This window comes from Triticum aestivum, chromosome 2A (genome assembly GCF_018294505.1).
Source record: "Triticum aestivum cultivar Chinese Spring chromosome 2A, IWGSC CS RefSeq v2.1, whole genome shotgun sequence".
NCBI classification, from domain to species: domain Eukaryota; kingdom Viridiplantae; phylum Streptophyta; class Magnoliopsida; order Poales; family Poaceae; genus Triticum; species Triticum aestivum.
The window spans coordinates 198,674,295-198,694,810 of record NC_057797.1 but is presented as its reverse complement, the minus strand read 5'-3'; the positions used below and the strand labels follow the sequence as shown (position 1 = coordinate 198,694,810).

At 43.3% G+C, this 20,516-nt stretch overlaps 1 long non-coding RNA gene across 1 annotated transcript; it reads left to right on the top strand.

Annotated features, from left to right (window-relative positions):
• The first annotated feature begins 63 nt into the window (after positions 1-63).
• Positions 64-11,295, top strand: LOC123188321 (uncharacterized). The gene is made up of 3 exons (XR_006494548.1): positions 64-340; positions 6,364-6,452; positions 11,243-11,295. It is a non-coding gene; the product is annotated as an uncharacterized lncRNA (long non-coding RNA).
• Positions 11,296-20,516: the final 9,221 nt, after the last annotated feature.

The window sequence follows — 20,516 nt, the reverse complement described above, 5'->3', positions numbered from 1 at the left end:
GCGAATAAAAGGGCTACGCCGAACCGACTTGATTTTTCCGTGACAGATCCATGCCCACGGGCCGGCATTAAAGGACGGCCCAGGTTTGTTTCAACTGCACGGCCTCCACGAGCCACGGCGACGGCGACGGTCTCCGGCTCTCCGCCGTCCTCTCCCGTCGCGCCTCCGATGCTACCCTGCCAATTTGTCCCAGCAGTTTTACCCACATCAGATCAGATGATCGAATTCAGAGGGGTGGCGGCATTCGCGCCGCCCAGGGCAGCATTAGCGCACCTTGGATTGCGGGGCTTGCCAGTTCGTCGCCTCCTCCGCCGTCTTCCTCTCGCGGCTCCAGCCCCAGGTTCGCCATCCTCCGTCAGTCCCATACTCCCGTTCTATGTCGCGTAGACGTTGCCTTTGCCTACCCTGTATTGACTGGTGACCTCCTCGTGTTCGATTTGGTGTGGGGCAATGGGATTGGGAACGTGTGTACGGATGTGGGCATGTCCATCCCAAATTGCAGTGCAATCTGCTTGCATCTGATGAATTGCAACTTTGCAAGTGCCAAGGTGAGTTGATCTAGCGGATCTAGGAACTGAATGAGGGGTCGCAAATTAGCTATTTTCTTTTTTACCATATGAATTAGGGGTGGCTGCACCGAGCAAAATTAAAATAGATGCCTAGTCATTAACTGTATATTGCAATTTAGTAATTTTGTTTTATTTTAGGTGGTCGTTAGTGCACAGAGTGCATTAGTTCTCTGATGTTTGAGGCTCGAGTGCCACCCTAATTCTACTTGTGCAGTTGTCCTTACAACAATTGTAGTTATGTCACTGTTTCTAGGAATATAACTGTAGCCCTCCAAACGCCTGGTCTAACGGCTCGGTCACTGGCTGGTCAAAAGTAGCCGACCCAGATGGGCATCTCAAACCGGCCTTAAACGTCTGGGCTGACCGACACCCCTCATACAACAACAACAACAAAAACAACAAAGCCTTTAGTCCCAAACAAGTTGGGGTAGGCTAGAGGTGAAACCCATAAGATCTCGCGACCAACTTATGGTTCTAGCACATGGATAGCAAGCTTCCACGCACCCCTGTCCATAGCTAGTTCTTTGATGATACTCCAATTCTTCATATCTTTTCTTACGGACTCCTCCCATGTCAAATTCGGTCTATCCCGACCTCTCTTGACATTATCCGCACACTTTAGCCGTCCGCTATGCACTGGAGCTTCTGAAGGCCTGCGCTGAATATGAAGAAACCATCTCAGACGATGTTGGACAAGCTTCTCTTCAATTGGTGCTACCCCAACTCTATCTCATATATCATCATTCCGGATTCGATCCTTCCTCGTGTGGCCACACATTCATCTCAACATGCGCATCTCCGCCACACCTAACTGTTGAACATGTCGCCTTTTAGTCGGCCAACACTTAGCCCATACAACATTGCGGGTTGAACCGTTGTCCTGTAGAACTTGCCTTTTAGCTTTTGTGGCACTCTCTTGTCACAGAGAATGCCAGAAGCTTGGCGCCACTTCATCTATCCGGCTTTGATGCGATGGTTCACATCTTCATCAATACCCTCATCCTTCTGCAGCACTGACCCCAAATATCGAAAGGTGTCCTTCTGAGGCACCACCTGCCCATCGAGGCTAACCTCCTCCTCCTCCTCCTCGCGCCTAGTAGTACTGAAACCGCACCTCATGTACTCAGTTTTAGATCAAAGTTTTAAACAGTGTGCTAGCTCGACACTATAGCATTTGGAGGGGCATCATGCTAAACGGCATCTTGTGCAATTTAGCGGCTTTGTGCGCTATTGAGGCTGCCGCTATTTGCCATAGTCTGTTATTTAAAACTTTTCGTTATATATGAGACGTTGATGGGCTAGGGATCGAAACCAGTCGCAACTACCCCTTTTCTGTTGGTCTGTTTTGACCTGAGAGACCAAATCCAACAATTTGAGCTCTGGAGATAAGGCACTTAGTACAGGATTGTCTCAATTGACCACCCAAACCAATAGATTTTTGGGTTGAATACACACCAAAGTATTCTATTAAGTGGTTCTGAACCAAATACCAGGATAACTAACCTGGATAGAAGAAATCCTGATCGAATTCTGCCATTTGATGTAACAGTTGTATGATCAGAAAGGGGCTGGAGTCCGGAGATTGTATTAGTCACAGCAGATTTAATTGTGGAAGTGGAAATAAGTAATATATGAGCAGAAACTGATGAACGTATCTTGCGAAAGGGCCATCCTTTGGCACAGAACTGCTATGCAATATCTTTCACTATTTGACTAAAAATGGAACAGAATGAGATTTGATTGTTTAGTGAGATTATAGGCAGTAAAGCGAATATCAATCCTGACCTTTCTGGTATCTGTACCTGGCTCAGTGGAAGCTCTAAAAAAGTAGTCTCTTGTTCTTTATTAACTGAAAGCAATAGAGGGTTAGCCAGTTTACTTTCTTGGGCTCCAAACGAGCCAGTTGCTGTCCTAATAGAGGTTCATGTCAATCCAGCCAAGCCAGTGCCATGTGGTATTCTGCAAGTTTATACTCAAGGGCGTTACCTCCTGGAGAGGGTTAGTTCAAAAAATATCCCCGGGAGAGGCAACACGGTCATTGATTTCTTCCGTCCATATTACCAGTTTTATCATTTGAATTGACTTGTCTTCCCACTTCCCAGACAACAGTTGTATCTGTTGCTAACTTCCTCAGTTGACTGGACTTTCCTTTATGAAATTATGGCTGTGCTTCTGCCAAATAGCACAAGCAAAATTATGCCATGACCGCCTTTTTCCAAGACACGCGTTTGTGAAAAGGCAGACACTTGCCATGAAAAAAATGTTGTTTGTTTTTGTCTAAATAGTAAAGTAGTTTCCATTCCGCAAGATAGCATGCAACAGAAATCTCGTTTTTATTTTGGCTCTTCAATTCTGCTGTGAGCCTACAGTGTTTATTGATACATAGGACGACATAAATAATCTGAGTTTACTAATTTCTACATATATATACAACTCCAGTTACTCATGGCACTTTTCAAACATATAAAGGCCTTGCCCTCATAAATTGCAGGGTTCCCTGATTACGAACTTTGGAAATGTGAATTGCCTGAAGTAGCACTGTGTGTCTGAGAAGTTGTTGTGCTGTTTTGCGTCAGGGAAGTCTGGCTTGAAGACAGATCTGAGAAGAAGTTTATGACATCAGGGCTTTCACCAAGAGCTCTCAGTGACCTGGGAACGGGAGGCATATTCACATCCAGAAACCCCTCTAGGATTTGGACGATCTGACCCGTCGTGGGTCTAGTGCTTTCATCATCTTGGATGCACCAACAAGCAACCTTACAAGCTCTTGTGAGCTCGTCAGGATTTGCATCTCCTTTCAGCCTAGGGTCCAACAAGGTCTGCACATCCCCTTCATGGAGCTTGCTTGCAGCCAAGGTTGGGAAGAAAGTGGACCTGCCCTCCTCTCCATGGTCAGAATTCCTCCTGCCTGATATGATTTCAAGGAGCATCATGCCATAGCTGAATACATCTGCCTTCGCGGTTATGGGCACGCCACTGATCCATTCAGGTGCAAGGTAACCCCTTGTTCCTCTCATCGTCGTTAAAACACGGCTGAAGTCCCGGCCTAAGAGCTTTGCTAGGCCAAAGTCGGATACTTTTGGTACAAAGGAATCATCCAAGAGAATGTTATCTGGCTTGACATCACAGTGTATGATGCAATCCCTACATTTTTCATGCAGGTAGTTTAGGCCCCTTGCTGTTCCAAGTGCAATTTGGTACCTAATGGCCCAGCTCAATGCAGTTGTCTCACCAGGGAAGAGTTGCACTTCCAGGGAGCCCTTTTGCATGTACTCATACACAAGCAGCCTCCTTGACCCTTCAGAACAGAACCCAATAAGGCGGACCAAATTAACATGCTGGGTTGTCCCAATCGTGCTTACCTCAGCACGGAATTGCTTCTCCCCTTGATGAAAACCATCGAGCCTCTTCACAGCAATGGCCGTTGAATCTGGGAGCTTCCCCTTGAACACCGAACCGAAGGCACCTCCCCCCAGCTTCTCTGAGAAGTTTCTGGTGACATGCTGCAGATCACTGTACCTGAAAGCAATCAATGTGCCCCCACCAGTCTTTGATATCCGATGAGTCCTTTCTCGCCGAAATTTCTGATATAGGAAGAAAAACACAATCGCAAGGATTATCAGAATTGCAGCAACCCCGCCAGCAACTGCACCAATGATCACAGCCTTGCTCTTTTTTGGGTCTTGCAGCTCGGATGCTGCAAGTCTGAGGAAGAGTGTGCCAACTCCATTTCCACTGTACTGTTCTTGGAGGTTCACCAGGTCCCCAGACCAAATAAAACAGCCAGTTGTATTGTAAGTGTAAGCATCGCATGAACAGCTTTTCAGACAAACCTGCTCACATTCTTTCAAGCTGGCGCCCACTGCACCCCGAGCATTGTCAGGTAGCCTCACGCTTGCCATGGGAAAGAACTTATCAGGCTTGGTCTGTCCGGAGCTCGAGTTGATCTGGCACTGCAATGGTACATTCCTCCTGCACCCGCCACTGTAATCCTGAAGATCCCAATCACTGCAATGGAGGGTCACGTCCATGATGAACCGCGAGATGACTGCATCATCCTTCATCGAGTAGTAGAAATAGCTTTCTGTGGCATTGTCGACGAATTGGAAGTCGTATCTGAAATTAGCCGTCATCTCTGGCACGAGGCTGAAGATATTGCCATTCCAGGGGCCACTGGTCCAGTAGTTTATGGATTCATTCCACTGGATGAAGTACTGTTTTGTGCCATTGGGATCTAGCTCCAGAGAGAACAACCCAGGAGATGGGTCTGCGTTGTTCTTCCAAGGAATAAGCCTCTGGCTCAGACCCGTGGTCTTGTTCAGCCCGAGCTTGCCCCCCGGAAGCCAGGTGTTTGTGGGATGGTCTATGCTTCGCCAGTAAACTATCGATGAATTGGAGACATCGATAAGATCGAGGCTACCGCTGTCCCTGATGATGGCCATGGTGGAGTTGGAGGCTATACTTACATCAGTTGACCATAGCTGCCGGTTCTTGGCTTGATCAAGGAGGACAAGGTTGCCGTCGCTGGCGATTTCCAAGGAGGCGGTGGCCGGGTCAGACACCGTCATGTTGGTGTTCCACACTGTGGTCAGCAGTCGTATGTTGTTGTACCATATGGCTATGTAGTAATTGCTGGAGGTGGAAGAGGTGGTGTTACTCTGCGATGGGGAGTAGAAGCCCACGGCGAACTTGTTTCCCTGGGATACGATCTTCTGTGACCCGGACAAGGGTGTGGCGGAGTTGATGGTGTCGCCGGCTGTGCAGAGCAGGATTTGACCGAATAGGAGGAGGAGGAGGAAGAAGGGATCCATGGATCATGGATGGGAGCTTGGAAGAATAGCAGGGGCTTGAGCGAGGATGGGAGCCTGAACTTTGGAGTCACTCGTGGCTGTGGTTGGAGTTGGACACAGAGGTTTCTCAGCCTGGTGAGCTACAGGGTTGATTAAATAAGCAGCCCTCTTTGACCTGGTACAGCAGCAGCAAAGGCTGATTGAGAGCCACACGCCCAACGCCCTGCTGATGCTGCTGAATAGTATAGATGAATTAACAGAATAGTAGGAGTACTAAAATCTGGTGTTGAAATTTATGACAAATGGTTAATGGTGTTTTCTTTTCCTTGCTTGATTTATGTTGTGTCACCTCACTTCAGTTGCAGTTGCAATCCGATGTAGCATAGCTATGATGTTAGTGATGTCATGTCACTTTCGCTTCTTTAATTATTGTTATGTTATTCCACTGGATGAAGTACTGTTTTGTGCCATAGGGTTTATTGTGTCATAGAGTACTATTTTCTCTTCATTGATTAATATTAGTGAACAGAAAATGCCAATATCTGACTCTTGCCGTGATGCTGACTGTCGACGACTAAAAAAAGGGAGAAAAATGGTGTGAAGCCAGGAAAGTGGTTTTCCGGCTTTGACTTGGAATATTTAAACGATGGCCGATCTTTGGCCGCAAATATTTTAAGACTGACTTGTCATCTTGAGAATACTCAAAGTTTACTTCCAGAATTCAACCTCTAATGGACTTCTCCTCTGGTTCCAGATGGCCAGGCAGATGTTTGCAGCTTTGCTGCTGTTCTTCTATCTCTGTCTCTCTTCTAGAACGGGTATCTACCTGGTCGGGGTGAATACCAGAATTTTGAATTGTCTCTGGTCTGTTCGATTTACAGTGCAGTCAGTTCAAGGTTGCGATTTTTCAAAGTCATGTTAATAATCATCGTGATCGCGGTCTCCACTGAAGGCGTAAATGGCGTCCACTGATACGTCTCTGATCACCTTTTCCTTCTTTCCAGCTTGTAGGGTTTATACACGCACCTCGGTAACTGGAGCGCAGAGACGGATATGCGCAGACCCAGTCCGCATATGTGTCGAGACTCGAGAGGTACTCCCTCCTTTCCGGTTTATAGGGTTTATCTCAAGATTTTAGTTTTTCCATTTTATAAGGCTTAATTTGGTTGTTCCCCATCATATGTTCAAACTTCAAGGTGTATTAAATCATTGCATGCAAGTATTAAGAGAAAACTGACCAATGCATGCACTTTATGCATGCATGCATTGCAATTAATGCATTCGTAAACATAATTTTTTAAGGAAAACAAAAGCATTAATTAGGTGCTTTTGTAAACTATAAAAAATATTCCATCATTCATCATCTATCTTGATTAGTGAGATTTTTAAATTAAGCCTTGTAAACCGGAAAGGAGGGAGTATTTTTTGGTTACATGGCGCCCGAACTCGGGGCAAAATGACCTGTCGGGGAAAGGAACGTGATGGCCGTGTTTGACTGGTAATAACAAGGCTAGATATAGCCTCCCTTTTTTGCCTGATTCCTGGGTAAATCATGTTTTAGGTAGTGTCCTGTTCTGCTCGGCCATTCAAGAGCTTTTATGATACGGGCCCAGCATTAAGTAGCGACTAAAGGTGGCAGACGGATAGAAACGAAATGGAGGAGACATCAGCACGCGAGGGAGAGGAGAGGAGCCAGGGCATTCGTGATATTTTCCGACTTCTGAGTTGAGACTACAGCCGTATATAGGGGTGACAAGAGGAATATGTTACGAGTATTTTTCTTAGAGTACGTCAAAGGCGTACCTTAATTTTATAAAAGAAGAGAGCAAACGTCAATTTACAAGAATTACAGGAATGGAAGCTAGCTTCCAAAGAGAACGCACACCCTAGCACACCCACTAGCTAGCCTATGTCTACACTCTCACAAAACATGCCATAACCTCCTCCATCCAATCCCGCCAACCTCCATTCTTTAAGCTCCGCAATGATGGCGAGGGCCAAGTCTGACGCCGTCTTTTGTTGATTGATCCGGTGAAATATTCTGGCGTTGCGTTGCTTTCATAGAGCCCAGGTGGTCGCAATAGTCACTGTGTCGAAGCCGCGCTTGAAACCTTTCCTGAAGTTAGTTCTCGTAGTCAACCACCAATCTAGTAAGGTGTCCTCCGGCACCGGGATATTACCCTGCAAGCTCAGCGTCTCGAATATGTAGTGCCACGCCTCCCTGGCATAGCCACGCTGAATGAGAATGTGCTCCGCATTGTCCTCCTCTTGAAGGCACGTGACGGAGCATCCTGAAGGTCGTGCCTTGCTCTTCTGTCATATGTCCAGATCCGGTGTTGCACTGCCAACCACGCAAAAAATTTGCACTTCAAAAGTGCCCAACTTTTCCAAATGCAAGTGGCGTATGGAGCCCTCTCGGCACCTTGGCAGAGCCGAAAATAGGTGGACTTGGCGGTATAAGATCCGGACGGGTCTGCCGGCCATGAGAAAGAATCGTCTCTGGTGGGATCGCGATTGATCGTGCTGATCGCAAGGTTGAGATGCAAAAGCTGCATGTGGCCTCCAAAGTTTACCTCGCTGCTGATGTCAAGCAACCATCGCCCATCCTCTAACCCTTCCTCGACCGTGCGGCGATTGATCGTTCGCGTGTCCACTAAAGCATGAATGCAAGGCACAATATCCTAGTAGTGACGGAGCACGCCGAGCACGAGCCGCTAAAGCCATGGGCTCATTGGCCACCCGCAGTCCCGCTTCAGCGTAGACCACTAAGTCCACAATCAAAACAAAACAAACTAAGGGCATCTCCGATGCTGTCCCTAAATGGACACACTATCTGTCTGTGGATTGTTCCGGATCAGTCTGTGAACACTATGCATGTACATGTCACAATTGAGGAGAGAGAGGAGGGATGATGTTGAATATGATGGCTTTTGGTTGGAATAGACGGATGGCCGGACCACCCCCTCCTCCCGGTCTGCTTCTAGTTCGCCGGAATTTAGAAGTCCGGACCGGCTTGCGGACGTTTCGAGGGATAGCATTGGATGGCAAAAGGTGTCTGGACTCCCGCAAAGGACATATAGGGGTTGTCGTGGATATAATCCTGACAATACTAGGGGGTATGAATGTAGAGGCAATCGTATCTAGCGAACAGTGTGGTTGGGAGTACGCTCAAGGAATTATACAGGTTCAGGCCCTCTGCGGTGGAGGTAATACTCTACTCATGTGGTGCTCTTAGCTCTTGGCGTAAGGTACAAAGTGTGGATCTTCAACCCTCAAGATGTGGCTTTCCTCCTGGCTTATATAGAGTGCGCCAGGTAGGGGTACATAATGGACTGATGTTAATGCTATTCAGGTCTGGCCGACTGTTTCATGGTATTTACTACTGGCAACTGTCATATTTACTAGATTATACCATTGTTGGGTAACTGTCACGTGGTCGAGAGGTATCCTAGGTAGGCTGCCGACTGCTCCTTTCGTCTTTGGCCGAGTGCTGGTATTCGACTGTTGGGACTTGGTGTGGACTCAGTTTGTTCATGCCTAGGGAGGGCGAAGAAGTGAGCAATTGGGGAGAAGACTTAGTGATACCCATTTTTTGATCTCTTCTGGAGAGGACAACTCGTGGCCCGACTATGGGCCCGCTTGCGGGCGTATCATCAAATTCCAAGTGGCTGTCTGAGGAATCTAGGCTTGATCGGGTCAAGTGTCACCAGTAAATATCCTACAAGAAGAATGCCCGTAGGAAGCCTTTTTTGCAAAACCAAGTCTGTGCAGCCAGATATTCGGTTCCCTCGGAAGGGAAGCCGACTTGTGCCTCAGAGGATATCACGGGCGCCCCTTGCTCTTACACAGAACGGATCTGAAACGAGTGTTGATTCATTCGGTTTCCTTCGAGTGGTGGGCACTCGGATAGTCATCGTGCCTTGGGCACAGGTCGTTCGACCTGGGATGGATCCTGTTGGTCGAGTTGGTTTGCATTTCTCAGCCGATTGGAAGGTAGATCGTCAGCCGGCTGGTAGGTCAATGGTCAGCAGTCATCATTGTGGGTCTTCACGAATTATCACATCGGGATCTTTTGCATGTCTAACAAACCTTCGTCTGACCACTCGCTTGGGAAGACTCTTTGGGTTCCATTCTCCGACTGACAGAATGCCTGAGTGACGCCTCGTGGTGTAGTGGGTTTTAAATGTTGACCATCTGGATTTCCACGCCGAATTGACGCATCGGCCTCCTTTTTATACGCGTGTCGCGTGGTTTTCTCGCAGTGGTTCATCACCGACTTGGGTATAAATACCCAACTGTATGTGGGAGGGTTTTTTCCCGTCCCCCACATCTTCCGCAACCACCAGGGCAGTTTCTCCTTCTTCCTCCTCTTGAACCCTTGGATCGCCATGTCTTCCTCCACCCAAAAGCTCGAGAAGGCCAAGGCCGCAGGCAGTGCATCTTTCTCCGCGGGCGGTGAGCTCTTCGCGACCGACGCAGCTACTGCCGAGGACAAGGAGCGCAAGGATTGGCTTCCCTCAATCGTGACGGAGGGCGTTCTCTGAGTGAACACATGAGACCATCGGCTGCCGGAGACCGGCTTGTGAGTGCCAGACACGCGTGAGCAGGAGCCGTCCCCCCATGTGGGAACGAGCGGGTGATCCTCACGTCCTATCTGGACCGGGGATTGGGCCTCCCGATCCACCCCTTCCTCTGGGAGGTGTTGGATTTCTTCCACGTGCAGCTCCACCATTCTATCGAACACCATCGCCCACCTCTCTAGCTTCGGGACGTTGTGCGAGGCCTTTCTTGACATTTCGCCAGAGTGGGCCCTGTTCAAGCACTTCTTCTACATCAAGCCGTAGGCGGTGTCGAAGGACATCTACCAGACATGCGGGGCACTCGGCATCCAAGCCAAGCGGATGTCGAGCTACTTCGAGATGAGGTGGCCCGACTCGCTGAACGGGTGGACCTCCACATGGTTCTACTGCGAGGAGCCATCAACTCCAGTCGGCGATGTGGCCCTCCCGTCGTACTCCTCTAACGCGGTCGTGTGGAACCCCTCTCAGGGCATGAATTTCACCCGAGAAGAGGTCGTGCAAGCCATGATGTTGGAGAAATGGGTGGCCACTCTGTTGGCTGTCGGGCTCTCCAACTAGGACATTGTGATCGCGTGGGTGAGTCGGTGGATCCATCCCCTCTAGGCATGCGGCCGAGGGATGTGAGACTACGCGGGAAGCAGAGACCGAGTTTTGGCAAGTCCACCAGCAGGGCCCGCCTTCCGCCCAACCGACCCCATTGGTTGGGCCGACTGTGTGCGCTGCTCCCCCAGCCTCACGGGATGCTGACATTGTTGCACCTGGGGGAGTTGGCCACTAGAGTGATGAGACCCCCCCCCCCCCGACCCATGACGTGGACGTTGTCCCGTCCGTGGAGGAGAGAGAACCCTAGGGCAGCTCCGGCTGCCCCTGTTGAAGATGTTGTTGAAGCCTGATACGTCTCCAACATATCTATAATTTTTTATTGTTCCATGCTGTTATATTATCATTCTTGGATGTTTTATAATCATTTTATACTCCCTCCATTCCATAATGTAGTGCCTATAGATTTTTTTAAAAGTCAAACCTCACAAACTTTGACCAAGTTTGTGGAGAAAAATATTTACATCTGCGAAACATATATCACTAGATTCATCATAAGATGTAGTTTCACATTATATATTTTTGGTATTGTAAATATAAATATTTTTCTCTACAAACTTGGTCAAAGTTTGTAAAGTTTGACTTCTCAAAAAATCTATAGGCACTACATTATGGAACGGAGGGAGTATCATTTTTTGGTACTAATCTATTGACATAGTGCTAAGTGCCAGTTGCTGTTTTCTGTATGTTTTTTACACCGGAGAAAATCAATATCAAACAGAGTCCAAACGCAGCGAAATTTTTTGTAGATTTTTTTGGACCAGAAGACATCTAATGGGCCGGAGAAGCGCCTGGGGGGGTGCTCCGAGGGGAGCACAACCCACCAGGGCGCGCCTGGAGTGCCCACCTTGGGTGCCTCCCGAACCGACTCTTTGCTCTATAAATACCCAATATTCCAGAAACTCTATGGGAGTCGACGAAAATCAATTCCAGCCGTCGCAGAGTCCAGAACCACCTAATCCAATCTAGACATCATCACAGAGGGGTTCATCATGCCCATTGATGCTTCTCCGATGATGCGTGAGTAGTTCTTTGTAGACCTACGGGTCCGTAGTTAGTAGCTAGATGGTTTCCTCTCTCTCTTTTGACTCTCAATACAATGGTCTCTTGGAGATCCATAAGATGTAATTCTTTTGCGGTGTTTGTTGGGATCTGACGAACTTTGAGTTTATGATCAGATCTATGTTTTTATCCATGAAACTTATTTGAGTCTTCTTTGATCTCTTATATGAATGATTGCTTATAGCCTCATATTTCTTCTCTGATATTTGGGTTTTGTTTAGCCAACTGGATCTATTTATCTTGCAATGGGAAGGTGCTTTGTGATGGGTTCGATCTTACGGTGCTTGATCCCAGTGTCAGAAGGGGAACCGACACGTATGTATCGTTGCCATTAAGGATAAAAAAATGGGGTCTATTTCTACATAAATAGATTTTGTCTACATCATGTCATTGTTCTTGTTGTATTATTTCGTTTCTCCATGAACTTAATACACTAGATGCATGGTGGATAGCGGTCGATGTGTGGAGTAATAGTAGTAGATGCATGCAGGAGTCGGTCTACTAATCTTGGACGTGATGCCTATATAATGATAATTGCCTGGATATCGTCATGATTATTTGAAGTTCTATCAATTTCCCAACAGTAATTTGTTTACTCACCGTTTGCTATTTTTCTGGAGAGAGACCACTAGTGAAACATACGCCCCCCGGGTCTCTTCTTCATTATATTTGCCTTTGCGATCTATTTTCCTTTGCTTTTATTTTTAGATCCATTAAACTAGAAATACAAAAATATCTTGTTGCAACTTATTTTATTCGAGGTCTATTTATCCCATCTATCATATTTTTATCATGTTCGTTTGCTAATTTCTAGTGTCGTTGCCTGAAAGGGATTGGCAACCCCTTTAACACGTCAGGTTGCGTGTTTTTGTTATGTGTGTGCAGGTGGTGTTTACATAGTGTTGCTTGGTTTTCCTACTAGTTCGATAACCTTGGTCTCATCACTGAGGAAAATACCTACCGTCGATGTGCTGCATCATCCCTTCCTCTTTGGGGAAATACCGACGTAGTTTTAGCAGACATCAAAAGGAATTTCGGGCGCCGTTGCCGGGGAAGATCATCAACATCCACCAGGTTCCTAATCACAAATCTCATCTCCTTACAATTTACATTATTTACCATTTGCCTCTTGTTTTTCTCTCCCCACCTTCACAAAATTTGTCGTTTATTTGTCCTTTTTTTCGTTCACCGTTTTTTTGCCGGATCTGTTTTTGAGTGCAATCTTGTTGCGTAGTCACAATGACTCATGAGAACATCAAGTTGTGTGATTTCTTTAATACCAACAATAATGATTTTATTGGCACTCCGATTGCTCCTCCCGCCACTAATGCGGAGTTTTGTGATATTAATACTGATTTGCTGAATCTTGTTATGAAAAATCAATTTTCCGGTACTCCTAATGAGGATGTCGCATCCCATCTTAACACATTCGTAGAATTATGCGATATGCAAAAGAAAAAAGATGTGGACAATGATGTTGTGAATATGAAATTATTTCCGTTTTATTTGCATGATTCTGCAAAAAAATGGTTTTCTTCTTTGCCTCGCAATAGTATTGATTCTTGGAATAAGTGCAAATATGCTTTTATCATTAAGTATTTTCCGTCCATAAAAATTATTCCCCTTAGAACCTAAATTTCAAGCAACTTGAACATGAGTATTTTGCACAATCTTGGAAAAGGATGAAAATGATGCTAAGGAATTACTCAACTCATGGGTTAAATCTTTGGATGATCATACAAAAAATTTATGCGGGGTTGAATTTTATTTCTCGTAATCTTTTAGATTCCGCCGTGGGTCGTAATTTTATGAAAATTACTTTGGGTGAAGCTACCAAATTGCTTGATAATATTATGGCAAATTATTCACAATGACATACAGAAAGAGCTCCTACTAGTAGAAAAATTAATTCGGTTGAAGAAATTTCTTCTTTGAGTGAAAAAGTTGATACTCTTATGAAATTAGCTGCTAGTAAAAGTGCTCCTATTGATTTCAATGATATACCTTTGTCTACTTTGGTTGAGCAAAATAGTGATGCTGTAGATGTGAATTTTATCTCGCGAAACAATTTCAATAATAATGCTTATAGAGGTAATTTTAATCCTAGGCCTTTTACTAGTAATTCCTCTAATAATTATGGTAATTCCTATGGAAATCCTTCTTATAATAATAATAGGAACACCTCTGATCTTGAGAATAATATTAAAGAATTTATCAACACTCAAAAGGTTTTCAATGCCACAATGGAAGAAAAGTTGAGTAAGATTGATGATTTGTCTAGAAGTGTTGATAGAATTTCTCATGGTGTAGGAAATCTCAAGATGAAATTTTTTGTGCCCAAGGTTGAGGAATCAATTAAAGCTATTTATGTTTCTATGGATGAAAGTAAGAAAAGAACCGCTATGCTTAGAATTAGAAGAGAATTTTTAGAAAAAACGTTTTCTAGTGATTGCTTTCATAAAAGTGATGAAGATCTTAAAATGATTGATGTTTCTTCTATTGATTCCTTGTTTAGTAAAATTAAGATTGATGAAAAAGGGATTGAAGAAGAGTCAACTTTAGCTAGAAGGCGTCCCGAAAGTTTTGAGGGTGGAAATCTTATTGGGAAAATTGATAAAAGTGGGATTGAAGAGGTCAAAACTTTAACTAGTGACGTTCCCACTCTTTTGGATTACAAAGACTTTAATTATGATAGTTGCTCTTTTATCGATTGTATTTCTTTGTTGCAATCCATGATAAACTCACCCCATGCTTATGAACAAAGTAAAGCTTTTACTAAACATATTGTTGATCTATGATGAAAGCTTTAGAAGAAAAGTTGGAATTAGAGTTTCAATTCCTAGAAAATTACATGAATGAGAACCTACTATCAAAGTCAAGATTAAAAATTATGAATGCTTTGCTTTATGTGACTTGGGTGCTAGTGTTTCTACAATTCCGAAATCTTTATGTGATGTGCTTGGTCTTACCGATATTGAAGAGTGTTCTTTAAATTTGCACTTGGCGGATTCTACTATTAAAAAGCCTATGGGAAGAATTAATGATGTTCTTATTCTTGCAGATAGGAATTATGTGCCCATAGATTTTATTGTTCTTGATATTGATTGCAATCCGTCTTGTCCAATTATTCTTGTTAGACCGTTTTTACGCACTATTGATGCCGTGATTGATATGAAAGAAGACAATATTAAATTCCAATTTCCACTAAGGAAGAGAATGGAACACTTCCCTAGAACAAGAATTAGGCCACCATATGAATCAATCATTAGGGCATCTTATGGATCTAGGAACAAAGATGACAAAACTTAGATTCTTGCTTTATGCCTAGCTAGGGGCGTGAAACAATAGTGATTGTTGGGAGGCAACCCAATAAATAAAAATTATTTTTGCTTTTTGCTTTCTGTTCTTGAGTGTTTGCACAATTATGCTACTGTTATGGTTGTGTTTTTTTGTGTTTTAATTAGTATTTGTGCCAAGTAAAGCATCTAGGATCTTCTTGGGTGATAGTTGTTTGATCTTGCTGAAAAAGAGAAAATTTTGCGCGCATGAAAATAATTATCATTTTTAAAAGAAGTGTGATAAAATACCAATTCTTTTTGCAGAATATTAATATACAAATTACTCATGTCGTCCTAAGTTTCCAGAATTTTTGGAGTTACATAAGTATTCGAAATACCCAAATTGCTACAGGCTGTTCTGTTTTTGACAGATTCTATTTTCTTTGTGTTGTGTGCTTGTTTTGATAATTCTATGGTTTCTTTGAAGAGTTTTTGCAATAGAAATGTTGGAATACAGTAGATATAGTTCAAGAATAAAATATGAATTGGTTTGCAACAACACTTATAGTAGTGATTTGTTTTCTAGTACTAACGGATCTCACGAAGGTTTTGTTGAGTTTTGTGTGATTGAAGTTTTCAAGTTTTGAGTGATGTTACGATGGATGAAGGAATAAGGAGTAAGAAGAGCCTAAGCTTGGGGATGCCCATGGAATCCCAAGCTATTATCCAAAGAGAAGCAAGCAACTAAGCTTGGCGATGCCTCGAGTTGCATCCCCTCTTTCTTCTAACGACTATCAGTATTTTACTCGAAGCTATATTTTTATTTGTCACATATTTTGAGTTTTGCTTGGAGCGTCTTGTATGATATGAGTCTTTGCTTGTTTTGCCTTTTGTTTTAAGTCTTGAATCTTTGCTGGACACACCTATTTGAGAGAGCCAAAATTATGTCATGACTTGTTAGAATTACTCTTTATGTTTCACTTAATTTTTATGAGCTATGGAATTGCTCTAGTGCTTCACTTATATCTTTTTGATCACGGTGTGCTTTAGTATTTTTTGAAGAAATGCTCTCTTGCTTCACTTAGATTTATTTGAGAGTTAGTAATTTTTTTTAAATAAATTCTCTCTCGCTTCACTTAAATTAATTTGAGAGAAAGAAAAATTATGCTCATGATCTTCACTTTTATTTGTTTGAGCTTATGAAAAGCAACACATGAAAATCAGTCCCAAAGTGATAGATATCCAAGAAGGATATAATAAAAACTTTCATGAAGATCACTGGACAAAATAAACTTGATTCTTTGTAATAGTTTTGAGATATCATGATACGATATGTGAGTCATGTTGATGAGTAATTATGCTTTAGTAAGAATATTGGTGTTAAGATTTGTTATTCCCTATGCAAGCATGGAAGTCAATAGTCATGCAATGAAATTACATCCTACTTGTGGTGCATTATTCGGTGTTAATTATGCTCAATGCTCGCTTATGAGATTATTCATTTCTTGGTTGGTCGTTTCTCAATCTTTTGCTAGCCTTCATTTTGCACTAAGTATGATCACTACTTGTGCATCCAAAATCCTTAAAACCAGTTTTGCCACATGAGTCCACCGTACCTACCTATATGTGGTATTCTTTTGCCGTTCTAAGCAAATTTATATGTGCCATCTCTAATTTTCAAAATAATTTTCTCTTCTGTGTGCTAATACCGCTTGTGAGGCGGTGGGGGTGGGCAATATCTTCCATACTAGATGTATTATTCTCATGATGAATTTTTATTCACTTGTGATTGCACGAGAGTAAGGCATATGTATTAGGGATGTCCAGTCCCAAAATGAAAAATGAATTTACTTTATATTGTCAAATAATAAATTCCTTGGAAAGTGTTGGTATGGAGGGCACTAGTGGATACGGTTAGCCATGGAAAGTGAAAGTATGGTGGAAAAAGGAATAAACTTTATTTTCTGTTTGGGAACCGCATATGATATATTTAGCATGGAAAGTGTTGGGAGCTCTAAGTCGTTTTCGTTGGTGGGAAAAGTATGCCTCTCAAAATGTCTTTATCTCTCAATTTTCGCTTTGAGCTCTGTCACCTCTACAAATCCCTACTTCTCTCTACAAAGGGCCTTTCTTTTACTGTATGTAATTTTTATTTTTACTTGAGTCTCCATCTTTTTTTATAAAACACCAATTAGGGGGCACTATGATCGTACTTGAGCATTGGGTGTAGCTAATATACGAGTGTGTTTTATTAATGGATTAATGATTGAGCATGATGAGCTAGAGATAACTTATTTTAGCGTTGATATTTTGAAAGACATGGTTGCTTGTTGATATGCTTGAGTATTCAAGTCTAATGTCAAAACTAGACTATTGCTTTGAACCATATAAAAGTCCAAATGTCCATGCTATAAAGAAAAGAATATGAGATGACATGTTAGGCATCATTCCACACCAAAAATTTTGTTTTTATCATTTACCTACTCGAGGACGAGCATGAATTAAGTTTGAGGATGTTGATACGTCTCCAATGTATTTATAATTTTTTATTGTTCCATGCTGTTATATTATCATTCTTGGATGTTTTATAATCATTTTATAATCATTTTATATCATTTTTTGATACTAACCTATTGACATAGTGCCAAGTGCCGGTTGCTGTTTTCTGCATGTTTTTTACATCGCAGGAAATCAATACCAAACGGAGTCCAAACATAGCGAAACTTTTTGTGGATTCTTTTGGACCAGAAGACATCCAATGGGCCGGAGAAGCGTGTGCGAGGTGCTCCGAGGGGAGCACAACCCACCAGGGAATGCCTGGAGTGCCCACCTCAGGTGCCTCCCGAACCGACTCTTTGCTTTCTAAATACCCCAATATTCCAGAAACCCTAGGGGAGTCGACGAAAATCAACTCCAGCCGTCGCAGAGTCCAGAACCACCAGATCCAATCTAGACACCATCACAGAGGGGTTCATCATGCCCATTGGTGCCTCTTCGATGATGCGTGAGTAGTTCTTTGTAGACCTACGGGTCCGTAGTTAGTAGCTAGATGGCTTCCTCTCTCTCTTTTGATTCTCAATACAATGGTCTCTTGGAGATCCATAATATGTAATTCTTTTGCTGTGTGTTTGTTGGGATCCGACGAACTTTGAGTTTATGATCAGATCTATGTTTTTATCCATGAAAGTTATCTGAGTCTTCTTTGATCTCTTATATGCATGATTTCTTATAGCCTCATATTTCTTCTTCGATATTTGGGTTTCGTTTGGCCAACTTGATCTATTTATCTTGCAATGAGAAGAGGTGCTTTGTGATGGGTTCGATCTTACGGTGCTTGATCCTAGTGACAGAAGGGGAACCGACACGTATGTATCGTTGCCATTAAACATAATAAGATGGGGTCTATTTCTATATAAATAGATTTCTTGTCTACATCATGGCATCGTTCTTATTGCATTACTTCGTTTCTCCATGAACTTAATACACTAGATGCATGCTGGATAGAGGTCGATGTGTGGAATAATAGTAATAGATGCAGGCAGGAGTTGGTCTACTAATCTTGGACGTGATGCCTATATAATGATCATTGCATGGATATCGTCATGATGATTTGAACATCTATCAATTGCCCAACAGTAATTTGTTTACCCACCATTTGCTATTTTTCTCGAGAGAAGCCACTAGTGAAACCTACAGCCCCCGGGTCCCTTCTTCATTATATTTGCCTTTGCGGTCTATTTTCCTTTGATTTTATTTTTAGATCTATTAAACCAAAAATACAAAAATACCTTGCTGCAATTTATTATATTCGAGATATATTTATCCCATCTATCATATTTTTATCACGTCTGTTTGCCAATTTCTGGCGTCGTTACCTGAAAGGGATTGACAACCCCTTTAACACGTCGGGTTGCGAGTTTCAGTTTTTTCCTTGTTTTAGAATTTCGTAGAAAAGGAATACCAAACGGAGTCCAAACGGAATAAAACTTTCGTGATGATTTTTCTTGGACCAGAAGACACCCAGGAGACTTGTAGTGCAAGTCAGAAGAGCCACGAGGCGGCCACAAGGGTGGAGGGCGTGCCCCCCGACCTTGTGGTTCCCTCGGTGACCCCCTGACCTAGATTTTCCTCCTATATATACTCTTATACCCTGAAAACTTTCGGGGAGCCACGAAACCACTATTCCACCTCCGCAACCTTCTGTAACCGTGAGATCCCATCTTGGGGCCTTTTCCGGCATCCTGCCGGAGGGGGATTCGATCATGGAGGGCTTCTACATCAACACCATTGCCTCTCCGATGAAGCGTGAGTAGTTTACCTCAGACCTACGGGTCCATAGCTAGTAGCTAGATGGCTTCTTCTCTCTCTTTGATTCTCAATACCATGTTCTCTTCGATGTTCTTGGAGATCTATTCGATGTAATACTCTTTTGCGGTGTGTTTGCCGAGATCCGATGAATTGTGGATTTATGATCAGCTTATATATGAATATTATTTGAATCTCCTCTGAATTATTTTATGCATGATTTGATATCTTTGCAAGTCTCTTCGAACTATCTATTTGGTTTGGCCAACTAGATTGGTTTTTCTTGCAACGGGAGAAGTTCTTAGCTTTGGGTTCAATCTTGCGGTGCTCGAAACTAGTGAAGAAGGGGAACCGACACGTATTGTATTGTTGCCATCGAGGATACCAAGATGGGGTTTTCATCATATTGCTTGAGTTCATCCCGCTACATCATGTCATCTTACTTAATGCGTTACTTTGTTCTTATGAACTTAATGCTCTAGATGCAGGCAGGAGTCGGTCGATGTGTGGAGTAATAGTAGTAGATGCAGAATCGTTTATGTCTACTTGACACGGACGTGATGCCTATATTCATGATGATTTCCTTAGATGTCATCATAACCTTGCGCTTTTCTATCAATTGCTCGGCAGTAATTTGTTCACCCACTGTAATAATTTCTATCTTGAGAGAAGCCTCTAGTGAAACCTATGGCCCCCGGGTCTATTTTCCATCGTATAAGTTTCCGATCTACAATTCTAATTTCCTATTTACTTTCTTTTGCAATCTTTTACTTTCCGTTCCATAAACCAAAAACATTACTTTACCCTTTAGCCATCTCTATCAGATCTCACATTGCAAATAACCGTGAAGGGATTGACAACCCTTTTATTGTGCTGGGTGCAAGGTTGGTGTTTGTTTGTACAGGTATTCGGTGGCTTGCGCGTTGTCTCCTACTGGATTGATACCTTAGTTCTCAAAACTGAGGATAATACTTACGCTACTTTGCTGCATCACCCTTTCCTCTTCAAGGGAAAAACCAATGCAAGCTCAAGAGGTAGCAAGAAGGCTTTCTGGCGCCATTGCCGGGGAGATCTACGCCAAGCCAAGACATACCAAGTACCCATCATAAACTCTCATCCCTCGCATTACATTATTCGCCATTCGCCTCTCGTTTTCCTCTCCCCCACTTCTAAAACGATTCTCGAAAAGATTCGCCTTTTCTTTGCCCTTCTTCCGTTCGTCTTCTTCTTCTACCTTTCTCGCTTCTATGGCTAGTCCTCCCATCCTTGTTAGCACTCCCGATAATGAGGTTATGAACTTTAAACAAAGGGAAGGAGAGAATTTAAAAGATG